The sequence below is a fragment of the Nannospalax galili genome, unplaced genomic scaffold (assembly GCF_000622305.1).
Source record: "Nannospalax galili isolate Female #2095 unplaced genomic scaffold, S.galili_v1.0 scaffold46, whole genome shotgun sequence".
Lineage (NCBI taxonomy): Eukaryota > Metazoa > Chordata > Mammalia > Rodentia > Spalacidae > Nannospalax > Nannospalax galili.
Window position 1 is genome coordinate 1,369,911 of NW_008355790.1, and position 21,370 is coordinate 1,391,280.

Below are 21,370 nucleotides of genomic sequence, written 5' to 3' on the forward strand. Positions count from 1 at the left end.
CTTCAGTGAGGGGCCCCACGGCTTGGAGAGGGAGGACAGTAGAGTCCGCCACCAGCCGTGGCTGCCCCCTTTGGACTCTCCTCCATGTCTGGGGAGGGTATCCTTCTGCCTCCCGGGGTGGGGCTGCCTCTGCCTCCCCTGGAACATCCTGAGGTTCTGCCTGTGGGACAGGCTGATAGGGGGGTGGCTCAAGCAGGAGTTCTTTCCCTGTGCCTCCTTGCAAGACAGGGTAGAGGGGGGTGGAGGGTTTAGTTTCATTTCTCTGCCACTCATCCTCATGTAGGGCAAGGACAGTTGGCTTTGAGCCAGTTGGGGGAGGAGGAAGGAACAGCTTTAACCATTTTGGAGGCTCCTCCACCATAACCTGCCAAGTCATGATGTAGGGGACCTGATCAGGGTGGCCTGGATGGCCATAAATTATATCCTTTACTCTGTAGATTGTGGGCAGGTCAAACGTTCCCTCTTCAGACCAGCCGGCTCCAAAAGTTGGCCATTCATTCCTGCAAAACACAAAGAGCTTCCCTTTCTTTACTCCTAACCCCAGGCTATCAGCCTGGGCTTTGAATTCCGAGAAGTGATGCTGAAAAAGGCTGAGAGGAGTTTCTTGGTTCTGTCCCATTTCTTCCAACACAGTAAGAGTCACAAACACAAAAAAAAGCACAAACACACAGAAAAATAACATACAGTTAATTGGCACCTTAAACTGAAAATAGGACAATGGCCTCTCGCCTCCTGGCGGGCGTGACCAGCTCCGTCCTTCCAAGGGAATCCAATCCCTATCAGGTGGGTCCGGGACATCTCTTGAGTCCCATGGCCTGCGGCCTTCCAGCGCATCCGCCTAGACCTCCAACAGGAAATCTTGAAACTGGGCCCAAAAACCAAACCAGAAGCCCGCAGGAATGAAAGACACAAAGACAAGAGACACTCACCAATCTCATCAGGTAGACTCTGCACTCTGGGGTCCAGTGTGTGTGTGTGTGTGGGGTGGGGTCTTGGGGATCCAAGATGAGCCCCCAAATGTTGTGCCCAGAGGATGGATCCCCAAGAATTACCACGGAGTCCAGAGAGCATGCAAGAACAAAGAGTCTTTATTCGGGCTTAAGCTTGGACTCTCAGACCAAACTAACGTGGTAGGTTTGCCTGAGAGCCCCGATTGCAGTGGGAGGGAGCTTTTCATAGGTTTCAGACAAAGGGAGGAGGGGAATGACAAAGTTATATTTTGATTGGTCCAAAGAGCCCAGGCGTGCCAACATACTTTTGAATTGATTGGTTATAGTCTTGGAGGCCTCTCATTGGTGGGTGCTGCCCTCAGGGCTGTGGAATGTACTGACTGTTACCTTCAGGGCTAGAGGACCCTGTTTATTCCTTATAAGGCCTCAGGCCTGCCTGGGCCCCCTGGACATGCCCGGGCTTGCCTAGTCTATGACCATGAGACATCACGAAAATGGAGGAATCTGCAGTCAAAATGGAGACAGTGCAGTTTGTCCCTCTGGTTCCCTCAAGCCAAGTGATTTACAGAAGCGAAAAGAGCAGTTAGTCCTAAATAGGGGCAGGGGTCTAGGGAGTCCGGGGGAGGGGGCCAAGGAAGAAGGTTCCACAGTATATTGGGTTATGGGCAGATTTTGGACATAAATATTAGGAAAAAAAATCTTTAAAGTATCAAGTCCAAAGGGCCAAAATAAATAGAATCTAGAATCTTAGGATTTCTATCTTATATTTATTATTATTATTATTATTATTATTATTATTACTATTATTTGGTCTTTTTGAGACAAGGTCTCACTGAAGTCCCAGCTGGCTTGGAACTCACTTTGTAGATCAGGGTGGGCTTGAACTCACAGAGATCTGCCTGCCTCTCCCTCCTGAGTGCTGAGACTAAAGGTGTGTGCCACCACGCCCAGCTGTTTTTTATTATTTTATCTTTCATGCTATTTGACTTTGAAAGTATGTGTACAGATCACTTCTTCATTAGCAATTGTGGAAAAACATTTTAGTCATAGAGTGTCAGTTGGTCCTTGGAAATGAGATGCTAATTTAGCTCTCTCGGGGTTTGATGTATCCTTCTAGGTAGCTGAATTTTTGTTGGGAACTAGCCCTGGCTTCTGCTACAACTATTGGAAGAACATTCACCAATTTTATAGTATCTTATTTATTTACAATTTTTTTTCCTCAATTTTAATGTTTATTTTTAAAATTATTTATTTAGTAATCACATGGTTAGAAGAAGCATTTCATTACAGCATTAACATATTCAATAACAATTTCCAGAGCAAAGTTGCATCTCTTTCAAAAGTGGCTGTAAATATTTAATCTCTTCCACTGTAAATTTTTAGATTCACAGTTGAATTAATACAGTTATACAATATTGAATGCAGTATAAACCCTATAAGACATAAAATCAAATGAGGTTTTAACCTTTAAAAAAGATCTCTATTTCATATTTCATTTAAAAGTATACTGTTTAATACAGAAAAACTCATTTTTAATGCTACTAACACTTAGATATTTGCAAATGCGTCTCTAATCTCTGTGTATCTGATTATTACTAGTCAGAGTTGGTTACTTTCTGAGATCCTTGGCACCTGAGCATGGATATAAAATTACTAGGTAGATTTCAATGGTAATGTTTTTCTTTTTTTATTTCATTTAAAAGTATACTGTTTAATACAGAAAAACTCATTTTTAATGCTACTAACACTTAGATATTTGCAAATGCGTCTCTAATCTCTGTGTATCTGATTATTACTAGTCAGAGTTGGTTACTTTCTGAGATCCTTGGCACCTGAGCATGGATATAAAATTACTAGGTAGATTTCAATGGTAATGTTTTTCTTTTTTTTTAAAGCTTTAAAAAATTTTTTATTTATTATTTTTATTTTCTGCATATGCATGTATTGCCTTCATGTAGGTAAGTGCACCCATGTCATTCAACACCCGCGGAGGTCAGAAGAGGCTGTCGGATCCCCTGGGACTGGAGTTATAGACAGTTGTTAGCTGCCATGTGGGTGCTGGGATTCAAACCGGGGTCTTCTGCAAGAACAGTACTCTTAATGGCTGAGACATCTGTCCAGCCCCAATGGTAATGTTTTTCAACTCTACTAATTAACATGAAGCAAATTTTTATGCTTCTTCCTCAAATATAACTCATTTTTTATTTGTTGATTTTTGTGTGTATTTCATACTGAACATCCCAAATCATCTTATTCATCTATATACCCACATCCCAAGTGACACCCTCCCATATTCCCTGCACCCCCACTGAAGCCCATATACTCTGTAATCTCTGTTACTGTCCACTGTGTTGTCAGCGCCCCCAGCTGTTCCCCACTGCTTGTTCATCCGCTGAATCTAGTTAACCTATCTAGAGTTCCTTTTTTTAGGAAGATTAGCTCTTCCTCATCTAGCAGCAATCAGTTGCCAATATTCCTTTAGATGAGATTGAGGTTTGCTGTTCATTTTCCCAGTTCTATGCTGGGTTGCTGTCTGAGAATCTCTTGGGCCACCCTGGCCAACAACTCAAAGGAAGGTATCTCCTGTCTGGCATTGTTTCTTGTCATGTAGCCTTTAGCTATACACATGGACTCTTAAAGAATTATATTGATCCTTTTAATCTTTGGTTATACTTTCCTTTTGGGTGTTTAAGACCATACAGTTGGCCTGGATAAACCAATTTATTTTTACTCTTAAAGTCATTTGAGGATCTGTTCCTCAGAGGTCACATGGGCTTGGGAGGAGCCTCCTTTCCTTTATCAGTTCCATCTGTGTGAAGATAAGTCAAAAGTCCTGCTTGACCATGGTTGGCTTCACTTCAAAGCATGGAGGAAATGATTCCTCTGTGTTGACCCTCCTCTTTGTAGACTGGATACTGGTTCAAATCCATCTGGTGGGATCTACTCAGCCTCCTTGAGCAAGAGGACAGGTGACCCACCACAATTACAGGAAATTTTTAGAGATGCTCATAGTCCCTGGAATTTAGTGGACCTAGGAGGGCTGGGAGCAAAAACTGTCCTTTATGTTCCTCTGACCAAATTAGTATAGGCCTCAAAGAATGGTTGTTAAACATCCAAGAAGGTTAGTTCCACCAGTCTGGTACTTTGAATTACCATGTGGTATGTAGATAAAGCTTGGGCAAAGATCAAATGTTCTCAGATAAACCTTGCCTAGATATATAGTATATTCCTTGAACTAGTTGTATGTATAAATTGTCAGTAGGCTGTTCAATTAATATGATACCTTATTTTTTTTTAAAAAGTAGATAGATGTTATTTATCTCTTGCATTGTCTAACCCTTCCACCATGGTTTCCCCATGTAAAGTGCCCCCATTTTCCCCATTTCTCCCTTAATAATACCCTTCTCCTATGGTCTCACCTCTCTTGAGCTCCTTCTTTCCTTTTATCCCCAAGGTTCCTTGTATAACCTTCTCTTACCCCTCCCCTTAAAATAACCCCATTTTTGTCCATATCTCCCTTATTAACACCTGTTTACAACTGTTCTTCTCTTTCAGATTCTTTCTTTTCCTTTACCTCCCTGGTTCCTTTTCATTATCTTGGTTCCTGTAGCTATGTCTGGATACATATTCATTTATAAGCTTTTCATGCTAGGATCCACATATGCAGGAGAACATACTAGTTTTTCTGAGTCTGTGTTACTTCACTTAGTATAACAGTTTCTAGTTCCCACCATCAAGTATGATGGAAAAATACCTTTTATTTGTGTTTATTAATTATTTATAGACAGGGTGTCATGTATTATATGATAAATGTACAAGTGTCTCTGCAATAGGATGAGATCTTTGGGTATATGCCAAAGAATGGTATAACTGGGTCAAATGGTAGGTTCATTTGTAGTTTCTTAAGAGTTCTCCATACTGTTTTCCATAGGGGTGGAACAAGTTTGCAATCCCACCAGCAGTGTATGAATGTTCCCCTTTCCCCACATCCTCTCCAGCATTTGGTATCATTTGTTCTCTTGATCTTAGCCAGTCTGATGGGGTAAGATGAAATCTTAAAATGGTTTTAATTTGCATTTTCCTAATTACTAATGATGTTGAACACCTTTTAAGATGCTTCTTAGTCACTGTTCAGCTTCTTAGCCCATCTTTTAATTGGGTTACTTCCTTTCTTGATTCTTTGTTTTTTGAGTTCATTATATATTCTGGATGTTAAAACTCTGTCAGATGTGTCGCTGGTGAAAATTTTCTCCCATTCTGTGGGTTTTCTCTTCAGTTCCTTGGTTGCTCCTTTTGATGTACAGAATCTTTTTAGTTTAATGAGGTCCCATTAGTTGATTCTTGACCTTGTTTCCTGAGCAATTGATGTCCGGTTTAGAAAATCCTTTCCTACACCCATATCTTGTAGGGTTTTGCCAATGTTTTCTTCTAACAGTTTCAGAGTTTCAGGCTTCACACTGAGATCTTTGATCCATTTGGAGCTGACTTTTGTGCAAGGTGAAAGACAAATGTTTAGTTTCATTCTTCTACAGGTGGAGATCCAGTTTTGCCAGCACCATTTGCTGAACATGCTGTCTTTCTTCCGATTAGTGTTCTTCGCCCCTTTGTCAGCTATCAGGTGGCTGAAATTGCATTTGCTCAAAATTTGGGTCTTCAATTTTGTTCCATTGATCCATGGGTCTATTTTTGTGCCAGTACCATGTTGTTTTTATGACTATAGCTCTGTAATACAGTTTAAAATCTGGTAAAGTAATCCCCCCAGCATTGCTCTTAGTGCTCAGGGTTGCTTTGGTTATCTGAGGTCTTTTGTGCTTCCATATGAATCTTAGGATTTTTTTCCCCAGCTCTCTGAAGAATGTCATGGGGATTTTGATTGGCATTGCATCGAATCTATAAATGGCTTTTGGTAGGATGGTCATTTTCACAATATTAATTCTTCCAATCCATGAGCATGGGAGTTCCTTCCATCTTCTGATGTCTTCCTCAATCTCTTTCTTTAAAGATTTAGAGTTTTCATTGTGGTCTTTAATGTCTTTGGTCAGGTTTATTCTGAGTTTTTTTTTTTTGCAGCTATTGTGAAAGGGAGTGTTTCTAAGTACTCTTTCTCTGATTGCTTGTTATTTGTATACAGAAAGGCTACAGACTTTTGTAGATTAATTTTGTAACCTTCTGCTTAACTGAGTGTGTTAATAATTTCTAGAAGTTTTCTGGTAGAATTTTTGGTGTCTCTTAGATAAAATAGCATATCGTCTGCAGAAAGGGATAATGTGATTTCTTCTTTTCCAAGTATTACTCCTTTAATTTCCTTCTTTTGTCTTATTGCTCTTGCAAGAGTTTCAAGAACTATGTCAAAAAGGAGTGGAGATAGTGGACATCCTTGTCTTTTTCTTGATTTTAATGGGAATGCTTCCAGTTTTTCTCCATTTAGAATGATGTTGGCTGTGGGTTTGTTGCATATGGCTTTAATTATTTTGAGGTATGTTCCCTCCAGTCCAATTCCCTCTAGGACTTTGAACATAAATGCATGTTGAATTTTGCCAAAGGCCTTCTCTGCATCAATTGAGATGACCATGTGGTTCTTGTGTTTGAGTCCATTTATGTGATTTATGATGTTTATTGCCTTATGTATATTGAACAATCCCCACATCTCTAGAATAAAGCTGACTTGATTATGGTGGATGATCTTTTTTGATGTGTGTCTGTGTGAAGTTTGCAAGTATTTTGTTGAGAATATTTGCATCTATGTTCAGTAAGGATATGGGTCTATAGTTTTCTTTTTTGGTTGTATCTTCATCTATATTTTGTTGAGAATTTTTGCATCTATGTTCCTTAAGGATATGGGTCTATAGTTTTCTTTTTTGGTTTTATTTACAATTTTTTTGTTTTTGTTTTTTGTTATTTTTGGTCTTTTTGAGGCAGGGTCTCCCTGTAGCCCCAGCTGTCCTGGAACTCACTATGTAGACCAGGCTGCCCTTGAACTCACAAAGAGCCACCTGCCTCTACCTCCCGAGTGCTGGGACTAAAGGCGTGCACCACCACACCTGGCTTATTTACAGTTTTTATCACTTCTGAGGTTGTGCAATTTATAAAATCTGTGTATTAGGGGGCTTAAGAGATGGCTCAACAGCACTGGCTGCTCTTGTAGAGGACTGGGTTTGGTTCTCAGCACGCACGTAGTGGATATCAACCATCTGTGACTCCATTTCCAGGGGATATGACACCCTCTTCTGCCCTCTGCGGGCATTGCATGACACAGGTGCACTTACACACAGGCAGGCAATATGCTCATATAAATAAAATAAAAATAATAAATAAAATATTTAAAACACTTCTTGTTAAATATTAGTATATAGCAACTTTTATCCACTTCTTTATTGGGGCCTTATTCTTTCTCTTTTCTTTTATACACGTTTTTAATGATTAAGAAGATTCAGCACAACATATTTATTGTAATTTTAAAAAATTTTGTTCCTTTGTTGTTTAGGAATCAATTTAACTGAATTTTGCTTAAGTCTTCACATGGTCGTTAAAATTTGTATGCTTCCCAGGGCTGGAGAGATGGCTCAGCGGTTAAGAGCACTGATTACTCTTGCAGAGGACCCGGGTTTGATTACCAGCACCCATATGGCAGTGAACCATCCTTAACTCCAGTTCCAGGGGAATCTGAAGCCCTCTTCTGACCTCCTGGCATTGCACGACATGGGTGCATTCACTTACATACAGGCAATACACTCATACACATAAAATAAAAAAAAATTTTTTTTTTTAATTTGTATGCTTCCCCATATAACTGTCTGGTCTCCACTGGGCTTACACTTGTCAATGCTATTTCATTTCATTTCTAGATTTAAAAAAACAGTGCTAGGAATGAAACCCAGGGCTCTGAGCATGCCAGGTAAGAACTCAGCCATTGAGCTATACTCCTAAGCCTTGGGCTTAGTTTTTTTTAGTTCAAACTAAGGAGTTAAATTAATTGAAATAATTTCTCTCAAGGACACATTTTCAATTCTCATAAAAATTCACATTTTGTGACCCCACACAAGGCTGCTGCCCTTCTACCTATCTTCTCTCCAGTGTTTTATTCTGTATACAATATTTCCGACTAGGTTTAATTATTGACAGTCCTTGGAGGAGGGTTTCATATCACTTCTGTTTCACTCTGGGAAAGTGTTCCTCTTCATTGTGTTCTTATCCAAAATGGAAACTATTACTTGCTATTACAAAGTACTCAGGAGTCTACAGTCTGTCACATTTCTCTATCCCATAGACCTAAATTCTAATACTGAAAGTATATGAACTATTAAAGACCCCTCAGGATTCTTAGGAGGGCCTGATTTCTTCTTGCTTTTCTTTTAATTTTTTTCTTCCTCTAATATATTTGTTCCTGGTTAAACATTAGAATCACCTGAAAGATTTTGGAAAAATAGCAACACCTGGGCCTTCTCTAGACAATTTTGATCAGACTCTTGCAGGATGGAGCCTGGACATCAAAACTCTTAAATAATTTCCTTAGGTAATTTTGGAAATCAGTGACTTGAAATCAAAATTTTTAATATGGTAGATCATTTGTCTGGAATGTGCAAGGTCTTGAGTTCAATTTCCACTGAGAAATAAATTTTAAAAGGAAAAAATTAACTTGTTTTGGTAACTATACAATGCCATAAATAAAAAGCATTCCTTGTCCGAAGTTTATACAGAAGCCATGTGATCTTTGAGTATCCAATTAGGGTGCACAGGGTCATGGAGTGACAGCTTGGCAGGTGTCCGGCCAAGAGTGTGTCTGATGTCTGAATCTGTTTGCAAAGAAGTCCCTTCTTTGACTTCCGACCATGGTCCTCTCAGAGAGCTATTACACAACTTTAGATGAAGTAGTTTATAAACTATCATTTGTGGCCCACAGGTCTGGAAGCTGGGGAAGTCCAAGGAAAGCAGCAGGTTTGGTATTTGGTGATGAGGTATTCCATATAGATGGCACTTCCTTTGTACCTTGATATGGTAAAAGATGAAGAAGTTCCTTTTACCTCTTTTATAAAGGCACTAAACCACTCATGAGGCAAATACTCATGACTGAATTGCTTCCTGAAGGACCCAGTTCTTAATGCTATCACACAGGGTTCTACGTTCCAGGGTATCAGTGTGAGAAGGGCGCCAGCATTCAGACCTACTGCTTCTGCACATTCATTTGGTAAACAGCTTGAGGGAAAACCAGTCGTTCTGCAGGGCTGGAGCAGATAAATTCAGTGCTGCAAGGCTTCTTTCATACCCAGAGCCAACACCAACCTGGATCTCTTTCTTAACTGTGTGACCTCAAGCATATCCTTCACTCTCCAACCTCCTCAGTTGCCTGTGATGAGCAAGAGAAACTGTAAGGTGAAGTGAATAGGTGACGCCTTTGCTGGTTGCAGAATTTCACGTGCAGAGAACTGTCTGGATTCCAGAAGGCAGCAATCTCCCCTCAAGACATCTACCACTCCGGTGAACTGCTGCAGTGTACTTACTGTTCACTGGAGCTTTGGCCTCAACTCCCATCATGGGAATAGGCTGGACTATGACAAGCTTTCAGAACTCCTTTCCCCTCTCACTTTCAAGGCAGCAGAGCAACTTTCTTCCTTTCCTCTCTTTCTGCCTCTCTTCTTCAACTATTGGAAGAAATCACAGGGTAGAAGTTTACTTTCTGTTCTTCCTACTGAAATCGTCTTGCAGCCGGACTTTGCTAACCAGCAGTGTGGCAGGGGAGCCAGGAGAGGTGCAAACAAGCTAATCTCACTCCCCCAGCTGCTGAAAGGAATCAAAGGCAAACCCACACCTGGGCCGAGAAAGGGAGGAGATGGTGATTTCGGGTCTTCTCTTTCCATATGGAAAATCTTGCATGTTCAGGACTCTGGGCTTCTTTCCATTGTCTCTTCTAAGACTTAGGGGAAATGACAATACAACCTTGTACCAGTCTTGTTGAAAAGGTGAATTAACTCTAGTGAACACAGAGCTCATTTATCATTTCTTTTCTCCCCATCGCGCCATTCCTTTTTACATGAGTGAAAAGGGGGAGCTGCCAAAATTTGAAAAAGAAATGCTTGCCCTCTGGATTCTGTGTCCCACGGCTCGTCATCCCGCAAATCCTTCTGCTTTCGGCATCTGTCTTTTCCAACCTGCGGCTGCTGTGAGGAAACTGGGATACACTCAGATCGTCTTCCATCCAGTCTCCTAATCTTTTCCCTTAATTTACCCATTCAATCGTTCAAGCAAAAGACAGCTACAATTTCTATTGTTTTTAACTGCATAAAGCATAAGAATTACATAAATCAGTGGGGTATTACATAATATTTCAATCTATATACATAGCATAATATTTTTTCTCATCCATTTATCATTTCTTTATGGTGAAAACTCTCAAAATTATTTTTTTTCCAGATTTCTGAATTGTATAGTTCAACATTGTTATCTGTGTCAGCCTACTGTGTAATAGCACAGATGAGTTTTTACTTCTATCTAACTTTAGCACTCTTTGATCAGATTTTACCCATCCTATCCCCAGCCTCTGGTAACTAATATTCCATTCTCAACTTTCATGGGGGTTGCCAACTTTAAAAAAAAGATTTTATTTTTGTTTTTTAATTACATGTATATGTTATATATCTGTGTGTGGGTTTGTGTACATGATTGTTGTGTCCACAGAAGCTAGAAGAGAGTATTGGATCCACTGGAGCTGGAGTTACAGGCAGTTGTGAGGTAGGTATTGGGAATTGAACTTGAGTCCTCTATAAAATCAGTATGCATGTGCTCTTAACTCCTGAACCATCTGTCTCTAGCCCCAACTGCCAACCATTTTGTGGCAGACTTGGCTGACTGCAGAGGGAAAACCCCTCAACATGAAAAGACACGATTCCATCATTCTTTATAGCTTACAGCCTAGTTAGGGAAAACGAATTATTATTATAGTACAGTGTGACTTGCTTTGTAATAAACACAATAAGAAAAAGAATATGGAAGCACAGGGGCTTCATAGAGAAGCTGGGAGTTGATTTTCTTTTTTTTTTTAGTTTTCAATACTGGGTACTGAACCCAAGGTCTTGTGGATTGTAGCCAAGTGTTCCACCCCTGAGCTGCATCTTCAGTGCCTTGAGAATTAAACACTTGAAGAAGGGATAAACGTTTGCTAGACAGTAAGTAGTAACATCCAGAACCAATGCAAGAGAGTTGAGAATGGACTGCCCAAGGATCAGCTGAGAAGTTTGATATGGGGCTTGAAGAGAGATGTAGGGGAAAAATGAACCACAGAAACTGACAAGGGGCTCAATTTGGAATGTAATTCTGTTATGAATGAGAGAGTCAAGAGTGGTGTTTGAGAAGGTGAGCAACACAATCATCTTGGTTTTGCAGAGAGTATTATCCAGGCAAGGTGAGGATACTATAAAGCATATAGAAAACGGCAAGGGCAAGATCCCAGAGAAAGCAGCAGACAGACACCGTTGGGGTCTACTAGCTGAGCACAGACACCATTGGGGTCTACTAGCTGAGTGTCCAGCTCCCAACCCTCAGGCCCTAAGCTGCTGTATTCTTTGTGTTCCTCTTACTGTGTCTGAAGTTGTGTTGAAGCATTTCTATTAACAACTGTTTAGTTCCATAGGAATAAGGATTGAATTTGCCCAAACATGGAAGAATGCAAAGGCTATAGTGTAAGTTTGATGAGAAGAAAATCCACATGTTTTCCTGCCTGTAGCCCCAGAACATATCTCAGTATGTTGTAGGAAGGAAGAGCTACAGAAAATGATGAACTGGATTGATTTGAGGCAATTCAAAAATCATGCTCATTTCTTCCAGCTGCTGTGACAAATTACCACAACTTTGGAGCTTAGCACAATGGGAACACATTCTTTCACAGTTCTGGAGGTCGGTCTGAAATCAAGATGTAAGAAGAACCACAATCCCTCTGGAGTCCACTGAAGACTCTTCCCTTCCCCTTCCTAATGAACTTCTGTGGTTGCTAGCAATTCATGGCCAGCCTTGGCTCACAGCTGCAGCAGTCCAGTCTCTGTCTCTGTAACCACTTTGCCTTCTTCGCTGTGTCCCGGAGCCCCAATTTACCTCTTTGTATAAGTATACCTGTCATTGGATTAGGGCTCATCCTAAACCTACAGCCAACAAAATTGATTACATCTGCAAAAATCCTATTTCCAAATAAACTCACATTCACAAGTATCTTTAGGATTAAGACCTAGAAAGGTCTTTTGGGGGGCGGGGCAGTCCAGCCTACAATGAAGGGCATTGCTTATGTAATTCTTTCTCTACATGCTTGAATCTCTTCTAGAGTGGCTCATTCCACATGGAGTGGGTTGGCCCAGTAATTGTACGACATAGTTGCTAATCTCTTTTCTAAGAATTGTATGTATCCATTTGTCCAGTGTTTGATGGTCAATGACATGGCTACCTGACACTATTCTAGAATCTGACGTGAAAAGGGGTAAAATCCAGACCAGACTCCTCTCTGAACAAATACCATGATTTGTGTTTTAAATTTGCCAATAGCGAACTTTTCTGGGAATTACATGATTCTTAAAAGCTTTAAGAAGAGGGAGAGTCACTTTTTGTCCAAAAGTTAAACTTCTTATGCATGATTTGGGAAATGCACTTTTATAGAATCATACTTTATTTACAGGGGCTTCTGGAAAAATGTGGAACCTTATTTGAAGTGTCCTGAATCTGAGCACACCATGAGGCAAGGACAGCCAGCAGGGATCAGTGGTCAGGAGGAAGAGCAGAGTGAAGTGGTCCTGGGACACTGTGCTTTAAGGCTCAGACTGTAAGTCTGCCTGGGGTCCTGATTGTTCAGGGATGCCCAGAGTCCTCCTGATCATCCTGGAGACCAGAACCAGCAGTCATGCTCCTGAAGAGCTTTACCTGGTTCAGGGAGCAGCTGGAACCTAGGTAGTCAGCACTCAGGGAAGGACTCCAGAACCACCACATCTCTGTGTTCTCGTCTCTTTCTGGACCTATCTAGTGTGATCCCTCTCCCACCATCATGACCTTTTCCTCCTTGACCTTCTGGCTTGGCACATCTTTTGCCTTCCTTCTTACCTTATATTTCCATCTTTGGATTCTGAGTGACTTGTGCTCCCATTGGCATTACTGAGACTGTATAAGAAATTTAGCTGAACTTTATATGATTTATTTGAAGATCAAATTAGAGTTTGGATTTTCTATATTTCTATGCCTCTATTAGATGATAGCAAAAATCAAAATTTACAAACAAAACCAATTTACATAAACATATATACACACATAGAGATATACCCATATATAAATATATGTATCCATATAATCACATATATACACATATACACACATATACATATCTTTACTAGTATTTTTCAAGGAATGGCAGGTTCACATGATTTAAAAAGAAGTATAGTCCTTGAACAAATAAAATAATAGAAAACTACAAACTGAATCATATTCTTCCCATACAAAGCCAAAAACTTAAACTTATTGTTATATCCTCTCTGAGTACAATGCAATGACATTCTTTTTTCTGAAAATATTTTTATTGGCTGTTTGAGAATTTCATGCAACATATTCAGACTCCCTACTGCATCTCCTCCTCGATTCACCCACACCTGCCTACCTACCCACTTCATGTCCTTTATTATTTTTAAGACTTTTCCATTTTTTTTAACTTAAAAAAACTTTACTGAGAATTTCGTACATGCATATAAGGTGTTTTGATCAAATCCACGTCCACTCTCTCCCCTCCAACTCCTCCCATATCTCCCAATCACTGTTTTCTGACAACTTCATGTATTCTTTCTTTCTTTCTTTCTTTCTTTCTCTTTCTTTCTCTTTCTTTCTCTTTCTTTCTTTCTTTCTTTCTTTCTCTTTCTCTCTCTTTCTCTCTCTTTCTCTTTCTTTCTTTCTTTCTCTTTCTTTCTTTCTTTCTTTCTCTTTCTCTCTCTTTCTTTCTTTCTTTCTTTCTTTCTTTCTTTCTTTCTTTCTTTCTTTCTTTCTTTCAGGGCTTTTTGCTACTCTAACAGTCTCCCCTCTGAAGAGGTAACCCTAAGTTCCAGATAATACCAATGAGACGGAAGCTGTGTTCCAATGGCAGGAATTTAAGCAAATCCCCTCGTAAGACAAAGGTTAAGACACAAAATGAAACACATGGATGTAAGTGCAGTTGTCTGGTAAAACCTCAATAACTCAGATCAGTGCTACAGCTTTCTATAGCTTTTTACTCAGGGACACATAATATGTCACAACTAAAGGGAGATTCTTGAGGATCATGCTTCCTACCCACCAATTACAAGTACCATCACTAATATTATTACAATAAAAATCCTGTCCAGTTTCTCAACTGTTACCCCATCATATGCATTAGGATTTTGATACACAGTAACCTGTAGGTAAAGCTCAATATTCAATAAATAAAACAAGTAATTTCCATCTCTGGCTATTGTCCAATATACTATAGGCTGCAGTTTCCTACTCATGCTGTGAATAGACTGTCCCACTCCTTTTAGTAATTACTAATGTGGGGGTATAGAAATCTGGCAATCATGGACAAATGGCTATAATTATTCCCCAATCAACCAAAGGTGGGTTTGTTTTATTTTGTATTAGTCTTTATGACATTTACATTTATTAGCATACCATTTTTAAATGCTTTAATTCTAAAATTTGAAAGTGAATTCAGGACACTCATGGCACTTCTGTGCAGGACTCATGGAAGTGTACTGTTTACCACCTCCGCACATCATCAAAATGCTACAGGGTCAGTATAAGTGTGAAGAGCCTGAAAATCCTCTATAAATCGGTCTCCTCCATTTACCTTGAATTACTTTGATAACAGAAGTAGGAATATATGGTGGATGTAGAAAGAAAACACTGAATTTCACCACTCGAATGCAGTCCCCTAGCTCTCCCATGAGCCCAATTGAAACCTTTGCCTTTTAAAGCCATGATGCCCAGCATGACTTCAGTGTTGTTGACATCCAGAACAAGCCTGTGGTTCGTCTATGAACTGAATCATATAAATTACAGGAAATGAGATTCAAATAGAGAGGCAGGAGGCTTTTTAAAGTGGAGATAGGGGTGAGATGGAGTGGAAGATAAATGAGAAAGGAAAATGCAATAAAGTGCAAGTTCACATTTCCCATGTCCACCAGCTTTCTGTTCTATCTAGCCTAGTCCAGACTTGGCTGTCGCTCATCTTTCCATCTCATGTGCCACAGTTACTGTTTGAAGGCGAAATCTCACCCACAGGCTCGTGTCTTTGCACACTTGGCTCTCTTTTGGGGTACTGCAGGACCTTTGGGACTCTTGCCTATTTGTCAGAAGTAGGTCACTAGGGGTCTGGCTTTGGAGGGTTATAGCCCAGCTCTGCCACTGTTGCTGTTTTCTGTTTCCTGCCTGATGCCAGGTGATTGGCTGCCTCATGCTCCAGCCAACATGAACTGAGCCACGCCACTGCTGTGCCTTCTCTGCCATAATAGACTGGTAGTCCCTGAGACCATGAACCAAAAGAAATCCTTCCTGACTTAAATTGTTTCTGGCAAGTATTTTCTCACTGCATGAAGAAAGTAACTCACAGCGATGGAACCTACTTCTTGATCTTTTACCACCTTTTCTTCTCAGTTAGAAATGTGTAGTGAAGCCATGTTTCCAGGATTAAGGAATCCACTATAGTTTCAACTCATCCTTCCTCTGTTCTCTGCACCTTGCATCCCCGTCCCTGTGAGAAATGGTTTACGTGATTAGTAAAGGTGGGAAGAGCCCTTTCCTTCAGATGAGACTGCTTGTACTCACAGCTCTCTGCTCCTCCATGCTCTGTCTAATGGGTACAGACTTGACCTTGGTTAGAAAGTTTGTGGATTTAACAGTGGCATTAAAGCTGTGTTTTCCAGTATCTGTCAGGCTTGTTGAAATGAAGGTGATGTTTTATTGCATTTGCTAAACTTTATCTCAGTGAGTTCTAAAATTAGAGTGTAGAGATGGCAATAATTAGGATCCCTCAATTCTAAAATTCTAAACAGGGTGAGAAAAGAAAAGAGAAAGGACAGACAGAGAGAGACAGAGAGAAACAGAGACAGAGAGAGAGACAAAGAGAGAGAGACAGTGAGAGAGAACACTAGCCTTCTGTTCCCAAAGGAACTGTAATCTGGTGAGACAGAGAAGGAAAATGTATTACTTGAATACTCAGTAAGCAAAACAAACTAAAGGAAAATAAAATGTTTATGAGCACAACAAAATTGTGAGACACAACATTTTTCAATACTAGAGAGGAACAAAGTGAAGAAAAAATTTGAAATGGGATTGGATGACAACGCTGGAAATTAGATTCCAATATAGAGGCAGGGACTTTATAAAGTGGAGATGGGAATGAAATGGAGGGGCAAATAAAAGTAGGAGGAAGATGCAACAAAATGCAAGTAAATTGCATACTCATTCACCAGTTCAACAAGTAGACAGATCCTGGCCAACTCAGTGAATACACTGACGTACTGAATGAAGACAACGAGAAGAATGGAGGAGTGAGAGCAAGGGAATAGCCTGGCCTGAGCTGCATCTTAGAAAGACCCTCAGATGAAAGGGAGGAGAGGGAGCTGGGGCCTTAGTGATCTTTGGGATATGTGGGGAGATATCATTGCAAAATGGCCAAGGAGAGCTTTCTGTGAGGCATTCTGGAGACAGAGGCATGTGGGCTCCTCCTGCTTGCTAGTTTATACCTGGCTCCAATGGACACAAGCTGCTTTCGAGGACAGCACTGATGCTCACCTTCATAGAAGATGTCTCTCCTTGAATTTGTGGGATACTTTTTAAAGTTGCATACCCAAAGGTTGTGTAATAAGAAACATAAAACTTCAGACTTCTAAAGTCATTCATGCTTTTTAAAAAATAAGTATTTTTCAAGCAAGAAGAATAAACCTAAATACACTGCCATATTAACACCTGTACAGTATTTGGACTAGTAAGCAAAATGATGTGACCACCTTTAGACATTTAACTTTAATCATTTTCATGTTATTAAATATGAATGCATATATATATAATTTATTACCATCTCAATTATATAAATTATTTTTAATCTTTCTTGTTATAGAATTTTTACACTTTCCAGAAGGTTCTACACATGTATTAAATTTTTTTCAACTAACCTCTGAGTTTTCTTTATCTTTTTCTACTATTTTGAGGATTCAGTTTACTTATTTTTTTAAGATTTTCCTTATACTTGAGAATTTCAAACAGGCATACAATGAAATATGATTATATTAGTCCCCATTTCCCCACTCCAATTCTCTCCATAATCTTCCAACTGTCTTCCTCCCAACTTCATGACTTTTTTTGATTACCCAGTATTTATTAGCTTCTGCTAGTATTAGAAATCTGTCAAGAGCTGCTGAGACAGCTCAGCAGGCAAATGTGTATGCTGTCAAACCTAACTGTATGGGGGTTCAATCTCTGGACTTACGTGGTGTAAAGAGAGAATGGAATCCCTCCACATTCTTGGTGGGGCAAGTGTTCAACCTCTCCAATAAATAATAGCATAAAAGTGTTTTAAGAATAGACTTGTCAGTTTAATAAAACAGTGTTTAATGAACTACTTGATGTACATTGTTCTTAACTTTATAGTTTGAATAAAAGTTTCTTAAAAGAGGAAAAAATAAGTATTTTTGTTCAATGGAATCATTTCAACATTTTTCTAAAATGTCAATGTCTTGCAGCAAATGCTGGAGAACTGGATATCCACACAGAAAGGAAGAAAGTTATGCCCCCTCATCACTATACACAAAAATTAACTCCAAATGGACTTTAGATTTAAGTGTTAGATTTAAAGCTAAAATTCTTTTAGAGGAATTTGAGAAGGAACTCTTCATGGTCTTGGATCAACCAAAGCCTTCTTAGGCATACACAAAAAAGTACAACTAGATAAAATTGGACTTCATCAAACTTAATACTTATGTTCCACAAAGGACGCTACCAAGAAAGTGGAGGAAAAATGAAAAGAGAACCCTTAGGATGGGAAAACAAAGCTTAGAAATCAAGGCTCTGATAATGTCTGCATATAGAGGGTGTAAAGTATGCTTACACTTGAGTTATAATCAATAAGAAAAAGGTAAATAACCCCAATGAAAAATGAGCACAAGATTTGAATAGATATTTTTCCAACAAAGATGTATAAATGGCCAAAAGACACATGCAAAAATACTTACCATGCTGTATCATCAGGAAAGCACAAGTAAAAGCACAGTGAGGTGGTTCATTCGCTAGAATGTCTACAATCAAGAAAGATGGGTATAGCAAGTGCTGGCAAGGGTGCAAGAATTTCAGAAACGATTGGTAGGAGTGGGAAGCAGGGAAGCCAATTCAGAAAACAGTGAGATAGTTCTTCAACAGTTTAACATACAGTTGCCATAAGACTCTAGGTGCATTCAAGAGATAGTGAAAATAAACAACACAAAATATTTCCACGAATATTCAGGGGAGCATTGCTTATATCTAAACAGTGAGCGAAAATGTGTTGATCAAGGGATACATGAATAAATAAAATGTAATATGCCCAAACAATGGAATATTTTTTATAAAGAAATGGACTGAAGTATAGATTCATTTCATGATGCTGAAAACAGTATGCTAAGTGAAAGAAGTCATCTACAGAAGACAATCTAGTGTATTATTCCATTTTTACAAAATACCGGAATAAGCAAATCTGTCAAGATAGGAAGTGCTTTAGTAGTTGGGTAGGAACTGTGTGGGAACTGACTGCTGATGTACTAACGTATGTGGAGATGGGAAGCTAAAGCTGATGGCATTGCTGTGAATATGTGAGACACCACTGATGCTCACATTTCAAATGCATGAATTGTACAGTATGTGAACTCAGTCTCAATAGAACTATTATGTCTGTAAAAGTTAGTATGCTGTGGAAGTGGGAGGGGTTCACGAGTCCCAAGTCCTAGTTGAGGAGCTGTTGACAGTTGATAGCTTCTGGGGGAGGGAGAGTCAGATTTCTTTGAGGGAATAGTCAGTCCCTGGTGACAGGCCAACCACACTCCAGTGGATTGTCCCACATCCATGAGTATATGGGAACACAAATTAGACTTGGTGGGTTATTTTTTAAAAAAGTTGAGAAGGGGTTGGGAGATAGGTGTGAATCTGGGAGGAGTGAATCTGCGAGGAATATGATCAAAATACATTGTAGGCATGCAATACATTTTCAAAGAATTAATAAAATATATTTATTTTTTTAAAAGAAAAGTTACTCTGGTAAATATATTTTAAATCAAATTTTCTCCTTCCCCTCTCTTTCTTTCCTCCCTCCTTCCTTGCATATAATTTATAAACCTGGGGTGGAATATGTTTAGTCCATGAATTAAGACATAATTATATTGTCAGTTGGGAAATAAATGATAACAAGTAAAATGTGGAAAGTTCATTTAATCAGAGGAGCTGCAGATAAAGGAGAGAGCATATTGGAAGTTTAAGTAAGTCTCCCTACTGACATTTACTCTTTTTTCCATTCAACATATAAACATTTAAGGCACTGCACTAGGTACAATTTCATGATTCTAAAGCAACATGCATTTCCCACAGCAAATACCTGAGACCAAATTTCAAATGTTTTATAACCAATCAGTGTAGCCTATTGCCTCCTTTTCTTTAGCAAATAATTTACAGTAGCTGACTTTAGTCTATCACAAGTTGCTTAAAAAGGTAAAATACAAATCACATTTGGAAATCTCGATATTTACACAAATGCTAAACATTTAGTTAGAAAATTCTTAAAAAGAGTTGTGTGTCTTGAATAATGTCCAAGTTTGTTTGATAGCACCACTGAGAACTTGGGAACTGCCAGGAATGGGCAGCACGCAGAAGCCAAGCTGACTTTGTGTTTTCTCCTCCATCAAGTTCCTTCCTTCTCAAAGTACAGATCTACTTTGGTTTTGGAGGGTTGAAAGCTTGGCCCAAATGGGCTTGGCTGGTAGCCAAAATCAGCTCAATGGCCCCTGGAGAAACTGGCTAATTACAAAACAACTCCCAGGGAACTCAGGCATGCCAGTACAAAGTACAACCCACCTCTCTTTAGAGTGAGCCCAAAGCTTCATTAGTATGACTTACAAGTATTGTCTCGGGCCCTGTCTCTACAACTCTGGAGAGGTTTGTAAGGTGCTGTCCATGACTGAACTCAGATCGGATACGAATTTCCAAAGTCCTTTTATAAATGAAGAAAATTGGAAATTTATAATTTAGGACTCTTCTAGGCTGAAGAGAACTCCCTGGGCCTGTTGTGGTTTATGTCTAGGTCTTCAGAACTTAATTAAATTGGGTTCTGCAGATGAGGCACACTGTAGTCTCATCTTTAATTTAAACAACATTCCTTTCATTTCTCCTTGGTAGGTCCACCCAATTATCTTCCTCCTGGGAAGATCAGTGAAGTCTTAGAGAAATCCAGGAGGAAATCTGTATGTGTATTTTCCTAGCTTATTTTCCTTCTATGAAAAACAACACATTTAGAGAAAGTAAAGTATAAGGCTCTATCACCATGAACTGTATCGTGTTCATCTCCGAAGCTAAGCTAGGTTAACAGTGGATGAGAGATTTTTGACTGTAGAAAATAAGTAATCTTTAAAATAAAAGTAAAAGGAAGAAAATTCCAGCCAAATGATTAAGCCATCCAAATATATGCATTGTTTGAGGTAAAAGAGGAGCTCTTAATCATTCAGAGCCTAAACTTTATTATTTATCTGTACTCAAAAGTCCTTTTGCATCTTTTCCTCATTCATTTATTCAATATTACTAACGAATTATACTTTTTCAGACTAATATCTGAAATTTTCTTATATAACTTAAGATTTTTTTTAAGGATGAGTAAAAGAAAGATTGGAAGAACAGACCATGAACGATAAATTCATGATTGGGTACAAGGTATCCCCTCTTGATTTTGATGATGCATCTTTCATTTAATCACTTGATTATCTCCTAGAGAGCCTTCTCCACCAGAGAGGAAGGCAGCTCCCTGGAATTCAACCAAACCCCATTCTTTGAGGAGAAAGAAAACTTTGAACAATAGATGTCTGTTTCAACAACTAGTATCAATGTTCTGAAAGTACTAATCTGCTTTTGACCTCCCAACAAAGGCTGATTTGCCTCCTTTCCACTTGACTCCATGGTTTGCTGGAGCTTTAAAAACACATTACATAAATCCTTAGAAATCTTTTGTGAGGATGAATTCAACATTTTTAAGCAGTGATCTCGTCTTCATGATTTAAGGCACGACATGGAGACAACTCCAGCTGTCCTGAATCAAGGTGAGGGTTGATACTTGCTTTTTCAAGGTGAGACCGTATAAGGGCTTCCTCCTCCTGGGCAGATCTGATACTTTGTCTTTTCCTGACACAGTCTCACTTGCAGATGTGACTCATTTAGTGCAAACT